Source organism: Lichenostomus cassidix, chromosome 10 (genome assembly GCF_008360975.1).
Source record: "Lichenostomus cassidix isolate B80296 chromosome 10, HeHo_3.0, whole genome shotgun sequence".
Lineage (NCBI taxonomy): Eukaryota > Metazoa > Chordata > Aves > Passeriformes > Meliphagidae > Lichenostomus > Lichenostomus cassidix.
This window is the reverse complement of record NC_139491.1, coordinates 20,284,940-20,293,806: the sequence shown is the minus strand read 5'-3', so window position 1 is coordinate 20,293,806 and position 8,867 is coordinate 20,284,940.

Sequence of the window (8,867 nt, the reverse complement as noted above, 5' to 3'; positions counted from 1 at the left end):
GTATAACCAGGTCCTTGGGCAAAAACAACCCCACGGATGGGCTTGCCTTTGCCTGAGGTGGAACTAATCCAAACAGTCTTTCCTAAGAAACCTCTTATGTGTACCACAGGGACTTTATCTCCATCCACTGTGTGCAAAGGTTCGGACTCGGCAGGACCGGCTCGATTGATAGAGCCTCTTGTGTTAACCATCCAGGTGGCCTTTGCTAAGTTCAGTTCCCAATTTTTGAAGGTTTCCCCGCCAAGTGCCTTCAAAGTTGTTTTAAGTAGTCCGTTGCACCTTTCAACTTTCCCGGCAGCTGGTGCATGATAGGGAATATGGTATTCAATTCCTTATGAGGCCATTCTTGAAATGGGTTCCATTGTCAGACTCGATTCTCTCAGGGGTACCATGTCTCCACAGGACTTGCTTTTCCAGACCCAAGATGGTGTTCCGGGCAGTAGCATGAGGCACAGGGTAGGTCTCTAACCATCCCGTAGTTGCTTCCACCATGGTCAACACGTAGCGCTTTCCTTGGCGGGTTTGGGGAAGGGTGATGTAGTCAACTTGCCATACTTCCCCATACCTATACTTTGTCCATCTGTCTTGGTTTGAAAGACAGGTGTCTCCCAAAAGAGGTTGAAACCCTCCCTTAGAACAGAGAATGTGATTTTTCTTTTTTCCCTCCCTCCGAATTATTTAATTTTGTAAATCAAGGGCTGTCAGGCAAAAGTATGGGTAAAAAGGAATATCAGTTCTTTACTAGTATCTATAAACAAACAATAACAATAGCAACCACAACTAGAACCAGAAAACCAATAGCAGGTAACTTGGGAGCTGCCAAGCCTCTTCCCGTGTGGTGTAATCACGGTTGCAAGCAGCAGGGGCGCTGTTGAGCTCCCAGCTGGGCAGGGCAGATGCGATGACTCCCGAGCGGCTGCAGGTGGCGCTGTGGCATAGGGTCAGGTCAGCCCCAGGCAGCTGGGTGATGGCAGACAGGCTGAGAAAGCAGGCAGCCAGGCAGCTCGGAGCGGCAGAAAGCAGGGAGGCAGGATCAGGCACTGGCTCCCTCCCGGCTAGCAGCGAGGTAGCAAAGATTTTCTGCAGTCACAGCAGACGCCGCGGTCTCATGCAGCAGAGGGCAGGGGCAGGCAGCAGAGGCAGCCGGACTCTCCCGGCGGCAGCTGCGGGAAAACGCAGCCCGGGGAAACGCGCCCTTCCCAGTGGGAAGAAAAGTTGAATCAAAGCTCACCCAGCCAGGAGAGAAGAGAAACAGGGCACAGTTGGATTTCCTCTGGTAGCAGCTGGAAAGCAAAGAGCCAGCAGCCTCTACCCTCAGCGTCCGAACCACGAGAGAGCGTTCCCAGGGCCGGCTCTTCCCTTACTGTGCCCTGCCCAAAAACCTAGCTTTTGTCTTTTACAAAAGCCTTGATCGCTCTAAACATCGGGCTATTTGTTGCTTAGTAACAGGAATGGGAAGAAATTCTCAACCCCCGACACCATCGTCCACCGTACCAAAGAGGCTTCACCCGCTTGGCCTGTTTGATTGCAGCGCAAGTCTCACAGCTGTGGATGACCTGTGAGATGTTGTCCATGGTCAAGTCCACCCCTCGGTCACGAGCCCATCTGTACGTTGCATCCCTCCCTTGATGACCAGAGGCATCATGGGCCCACCGAGCTAGAAATAATTCTCCTTTGTGCTGCCAGTCCAGATCCACCTGTGACACTTTCACCTTGGCAGCTCGGTCCACCTGCTCGTTGTTACGATGCTCTTCATTAGCCTGACTCTTAGATACATGTGCATCCACGTGTCGAACTTTCACGGTCAGCTTTTCTGCCCGGGCAGTGATGTCCTGCCACATCTCAGCGGCCCAGATGGGTTTTCCTCTGCGCTGCCAGTTAGCCTTTCTCCAGCGATCTAACCATCCCCATAGCGCGTTGGCTACCATCCAGGAGTCGGTGTAGAGATAGAGCCTTGGCCATTTCTCTCGTTCGGCAATATCCAAAGCCAGCTGGACGGCTTTAAGCTCCGCGGCCTGAGACTCGATCCACCTTGTCCCTCGGTAGCCTGTGCAACTTGTCGTGTGGGGCTCCATACTGCAGCTTTCCATTTCCGATCTGCGCCTACAATTCGGCAGGAACCATCGGTGAAGAGGGCATAGCGTCTTTCACTCTCCGGCAGCTCGTTATATGGGGGTGCTTCCTCGGCATGTGCTACTTGCTCCTCTGCTTCTTCTGAAGATAATTTAAAAGTCTCACCTTCAGGCCAGTTTGTTATAATTTCCAGAATCCCAGGGCGATTCAGGTTTCCAATACGGGCGTGCTGCGTGATGAGGGCAATCCATTTGCTCCATGTGGCATCAGTGGCATGGTGGGTAGAGGGAACCCTTCCCTTGAACATCCACCCCAGCACTGGCAGTCGGGGTGCAAGGAGAAGTTGTGTTTCTGTGCCGATCACCTCTGAGGCGGCTTGGACTCCTTAGTAAGCTGCCAAGATTTCTTTCTCGGTGGGAGTGTAGTTGACTTCAGACCCTCTGTAACTTCGACTCCAGAATCCCAGTGGTCGGCCTCGGGTCTCGCCAGGCACCTTCTGCCAAAGGCTCCAGGACAGACCATGGCTCCCGGCTGCAGAGTATAGCACATTCTTCACTTCTGGTCCTGTCCTGACTGGTCCCAGGGCTACCGCATGAGCGATCTCCTGTTTGATCTGGGTGAAGGCTTGCTGCTGTTCCGGGCCCCAGTGGAAATCGTTCTTCTTGCGGGTTATGAGGTAGAGAGGACTCACAATCTGGCTGTACTCAGGCATGTGCATTCTCCAAAAGCCTATGGCACCTAGGAAGGCTTGCGTCTCCTTCTTGTTGGTTGGTGGAGACATCGATGTGATCTTATTGATGACCTCAGAAGGAATCTGATGCCGTCCGTCTTGCCACTTTACTCCCAGGAACTGGATCTCTCGGGCAGGTCCCTTGACTTTACTCTTCTTGATGGCAAAACCGGCTTCCAGGAGAATTCTGATGATTTTCTCTCCTTTCTCAAATACTTCCGTTGCTGTGTCCCCCCACACAATGATGTCATCAATATACTGCAGATGTTCTGGAGTCTCACCCTTTTCCAGTGCAGCCTGGATCAGTCCATGGCAGATGGTGGGACTGTGCTTCCACCCCTGGGGCAGTCGGTTCCACGTGTACTGCACGCCCCTCCAGGTGAAAGCAAACTGAGGCCTGCACTCTGCTGCCAGAGGAATGGAGAAAAAGGCATTGGCAATGTCGATGGTCGCATACCACTTTGCTGCCTTGGATTCCAGCTTGTACTGAAGTTCCAACATGTCCAGTACAGCAGCACTCAGTGGTGGTGTGACTTCATTCAGGCCACAGTAATCCACCGTCAGTCTCCATTCTTCACTGGACTTACGCACTGGCCATATGGGGCTGTTAAAGGTTGAGTGAGCCTTGCTGACCACCCCTTGGCTCTTCAGTTCCCGAATCATCTTATGGATGGGGGCCACAGAGTCTCTGTCTGTGCGGTATTGCCGGCGGTGCACTGTTGCTGTAGCAATTGGTACCCGCTGTTCTTCAATTCTCAGTAGTCCTATAGCAGATGGGTTATTTGAGAGACCAGGCAGGGTATTCAGTTGTCTTATGTCTTCTGTCTCTATGGCTGCTATCCCAAAAGCCCAGTGATGTCCCTTTGGGTCTTTGAAATATCCACTTCTGAGATAATCTATGCTGAGGATGCATGGGGCGTCTGGACCAGTCACAATGGGGTGTTTCTGCCACTCGTTCCCAGTTAAACTCACTTCAGCTTCCAGTACAGTCAGCTGCTGGGATCCTCCTGTCACCCCAGAAATAGAAATGGATTCGGTCCCCACATACCTGGATGGCATCAGGGTGCACTGAGCGCCGGTATCAACCAAAGCCGTGTATCTTTGTGGGTCAGATGTGCCAGGCCATCGGATCCACACAGTCCAATAGATCCGATTATCCCTTTCCTCTACCTGGCTAGAGGCAGGGCTCCTCTAATCCTGTTTTTGATGCATGATGCTCTCCTCCTGTAAATGTGTTCCTGAGGTCCCTTCAAGAGGATCAGTCATATTATCATTTCCATTCTGTCTGGGGTTCTGTCCACAAGAGACTGGGGCAGTGTTGAATCTAGATGAGCCTCCTGAAGTGGATGTGTCTCTTTTCAATTCACGTACCCCAGCTGCTAAGGAGGAGGTGGGTTTCCTATCCCACTTTCTCATGTCTTCCCCATGCTCCTGCAGGAAAAACCAGAGGTCACGTAGTGGAATTTTTCTTCTTTCCCTGGCTGGGGAATGTCTGCTCCTGATGGCAGAGACTCTGGTTGGTTTCGGTGAGGCATGGAAAAATCCTTCTTTGAGCTCTTTCCTTAGTTTCTGGTGGCTCTCTTCAATCAAGCTCCGGACTTGCTCGGCCAGGTTTGTTTCCACTGATGAGACCTGAGTGCGTAGTGGAGCGGTGACAGTGTCCTCGTAAATTCTCAGTTTGTTTGTTAACACGCCCACCTGGTCTTCGCCTTCCCTCCACTGCAGTCCTGCCAGGTAACGAGAGTATATCTCTGGTCCGAGCTGCGCGAATCTTAGCCACATTTGTGAAGTGCACTGGACATTATCTGGGTTCTTGGGGAATCTCTCGTTGTCCGAGAAAATGATCTCTAGCACGGCCAATTCCCTCAGGCATCGGATACCTTGTTCTATTGTGTTCCATTTTCTTTGGTGCATCTGGAGGTCTTCTTTGCAGAGGTATCTGTCCCGTACACTTGCCAGCAATCGCCGCCAGAGGCTGAGAGTTTCCTGGGTTCTCCCAATCCCCTGGTCAATAACCACATCCTGGGACAGGGATCCCAGTTGCCTGGCCTCACTTCCATCTAGAATGGTGTCGTTAGCTGCGGCGTCCCAGATACGGAGCAGCCAGGTCAAGATGGACTCATTCGCCTGCCGGGTGAATTCTCTCCGTAGGTCACGCAGCTCCCCCAGGGATAGAGAGTGAGTGATGATCTCCGGTTCTGTCTCTTCTGCTTGGTGAGGTGGTCCTGCCGCATCCTCATCAGTCGCTATGCGGACTGATTTGCTCTTTGATTTCTTTTTCTGGACGGGGGCAACCGCTACTGGCTTTGGCTGCTCTGATTCGTCAGTGGTCTTTGTTGAGACATTGACTGCTCCTTTGGTTCCTTTCCTCTTAGTGGCAGTTTGCGTGGACGTGGTGCCTGCTGACTTGTTTCTTTTCTCCTCCTCTTCAAGAAGACGCTGTGCCACACCAAGTACTGTTCTGATCTTCAGCAAGATGTACATGATGCTGATCAAAGAAAACAGAACTGACAAAAAGATTATGCCATCCTTAGCATCCAGAGAGAACTCAATATTGTCAAAAACGGCCGTGTCTGACCTGAAATGCTGGAAGAAACCGCTCTCTCCTCCTAACGCCAGAGGCTGGGTGTGATTGCTGAGGAGGTCCCAGACGTAGCAGCTCAGATTAGGCCAGGCAGATAAAATTGAGTATACGTTCCGAATGGTATTCATCGCCTCACAGGTTACCACGCAATAGGCATAATAAACCAATAGAGCAATTTTCATGCCATTCCCTGGTCGCAACAGGACCAATACGACAGGCAGATAGTTTCCCATTTGAGGAAAAATACAGAGAGCGAGATACAGCACCCATATAGATAAGCTGAGCATCATGGTGATAGGATTTCTGAGTTTCCCCGGGTCGTTCCCCACGTTGGGCGCCGAAATATGTGTTGGTTTGAAAACAAACCAGTGGGAGATCACAAGTCAAGACTGAAATTAAAAATAAGTGAAATAATACAAGGAAAAAGCACTGACAAAGTCAGATACAACCTAACACCCTGTTAGGGTGGTAGTAGCAGTCCAACTGAAGTAGTCCAGTTGAAGCGGTGATCCTGTGAAGGTCTAGTCTCCAGCTGAAGATCCAGTGGTAGCTCTTGTCCTCTGGGAACCCAGTGGACAGGGCTAGCTCAGGCAGTTCCAAGGCTAGGTTATATCCACGTGGGAACACCTGGCTCCTCCCTCCTGGGCAGAGCATCCCACAATGGGATAAGTCCATGAGTCACACGGTGGGTCCCTGATGGCCCATTGTCTGTCATGCGGGGTGGGTCATTAGCAGCTGGTAACAGCTAACGGATGGCCCATTGCCTGTCATCCGGAGTGGGCCATTAGCAGGTGATAGCAGCTAACGGCCCACAGCTGGTGGTAATAGAAAACTACATCTATATTGCAACCTAGGACAACAAAGCAGAATGGTTTTAAACTAAAAAAGGAGATTCAGATTAGATGTTAGGAAGAAAATCTTTACCCAGAAGGTTGTGAGGCCCATGAACAGATTGCCCAGAGAAGCTGCAGCTTCCCATCCCTGGAAGTGTTCAAGGCCAGCTTGGATAGGACTTGGAGCAACCTGGTCTAGTGGAAAATGTCCCTGCCCATGGCAGGGAGTTAGAACAAGATGGTCTGTAAAATTCATTCAAACCCAAATAATTCTGTGATTCTGTGATTCTGTGAAGTTCTGTCTCTATGAGACAGAGACTCGGAGGGAGCACTTGGCTGCAGGAGATTAGCAGTTTCCTTCAGCAGCACAGCTGGGTAGAGAAGAAGGCGGCATGCAGTGTGTATACAATCATCACCAGGTTTGGTCTGTGGTACAAAGTCTTGCTTCAAAGCCAATTGAAGGTGAAAGGGAATATTTCCAAGTTTTCCAAGAGTGCCCTCAATGCTGGTGCTGCTCTTGAGATCCCCATTTTGAACTGGCAGATGTTTTGACTGGGAGAGCCATAGTGCCCACTGGAGGCGAGACACAGAGGGCTGAGCCATACCCATATCCCCTTTTTCATGTTTGCCTCTTTCAAGGCTAGGGGCTCAGCCTGTAGGAAAAAAATTAGAAAAGCCAAAGCTCAATTAGGTCTTAATTTTGTGAAGGATAATAAAATTTTTTTTTTTACAGATATATTAATGGCAAAAGGAAGGTATCTTGGTTTGAAAGACAGGTGTCTGCTAAAAGAGGTTGAACCCTCCCTTAGGACAGAGAATGTGATTTCCCCTCCCTCCGAATTATTTTAATTTTGAAATCAAGGGCTTTCAGGCAAAGGTACGGGAAAAGGAATAACAGTTCTTTACTAGTATCTATAAACAAGCAATAACAATAATAGCAACCACAAATAGAACCAGAAACCAAATGCAGATGACTTTTTGAGCTGCCAAGCACTTTCCCGTGTGGTGTAATCACGGTCGCAAGCAGCAAGGGCGCTGTTGAGCTCCCGGTCGGGCAGGGCAGATGCGATGACTCCCCAGCGGCTGCAGGTGGCACTGTGGTACAGGGTCAGGTCAGCTCCACGCAGCTGGCAATGGCAGGCAGGCTGAGAACCAGGCAGGGCAGCTCGGAGCGGCAAAGCGGGGCGGCAGGGGGCTGGGGCTGGCTCTCCCGGGCTAGCCAGCAAGGTAGCAATGATTCTGCACGCATGGCAGACGCCCCAGTCCTGTGTGGCAGAAAGCAGGGCGGGTGGCAGGGACAGCTGGACTCCCCGGCAGCTGCTGTGAAAAACGCAGCCAGGAAAAGTGTGCACTTCCAGTGGGAAAAAGGTTGGATCAAAGCTCACCCAGCCAGGAGGAGAAGACAGAGCACAGTTGGATCTCCTGCGGTTGCAGCCAGAAGCAAAGAGCAGTCCCTTTTGCTCCCGATGTCCCACTTAGGAGAGAGCCAGTTCCAACAGCTGGCTGTCTCCGTCCCCTCACCCCACCCAGCACAGCCTTTTTTCTCTTACAAAAGACTTGATGGCTCTAATCACCCAGACATTTCTTGCTTAGTAACAGGGGTGGAGAAAAAATTCCAATGCCCCCCAGCCTTCGACAGAAGGGTAAGAACAATCTCAGTTTTTTACTGGATGCGGGAGGGAATGTAGCCACTGCGGATGGGGAGAAGGCAGAGGTGTTTAATGCCTCCTTTGCCTCAGTCTTTATCAGAAAGACAGTTTTTCCTCAGGACAACCATCCTCCCATGCTGGTAGATGGTGTCAGGGAGCAGGACAGTCTCCTTGTTATTCGGAGGAAGCCGTCAGAGAACTGCTGAGCTGCTTGGATGTTCATAAATCTATGGGACCAGATGGGATCCATACCAGGGTGATGAGGGAGCTGGCAGAAGAGCTTGCAAAGCCTCTCTCCATCATTTACCAACAGTCCTGGCTCACCAGTGAGGTTCCAGATGGGTTGAAGCTGGCCAGTGTGACACCCATTTACATGAAGGGTAGGAAGGAGGATACTGAAAATTATAGGCCAGTCAGTCTAACCTTGGTACCTGGTAAAGTCACAGAACAGTTTATTTTGAGTGCCATCACAAAGCATTTTCAGGATAGCCAGAGGATTAGACGCAGCCAGCATGGGTTTAGGAGGGGTAGGCCATGTTTGACCAACCTGATCTATTTTTATGGCCAGGTGATCCACCAGGTGGATGCAGGAAAGGTGGACATTGTGTATTTGGACCTCAGCAAAGCCTTCGACAATATTTCCCACAGTAAACTTGTGGAAAAGCTGGTCACTTATGGCTTGGACAGGTGCACTCTTTGCTAGGTTAAGAACCGACTGGATGGCCAGGCCCAGAGAGCCATGGTGAATGGTGCTGTGTCCAGTTGGGGGCCAGCCACTAGTGGCGCCCCTCACGGATCTGTGCTGGGGCCAGTTTTGTTTAATATTTTTATTGATGACATGGATGAGGGTATTGAATCTATGATTAGTAAATTTGCAGATGACACCAAGCTGGGAGCGCATGTTGATCTGTCAGAAGGTAGGAGGGCTCTGCAAAGAGACGTGGAATGATTGGATTGATGGGCAGAGTCCAATAAGATGAAGTTTAACAAGTCCAAGT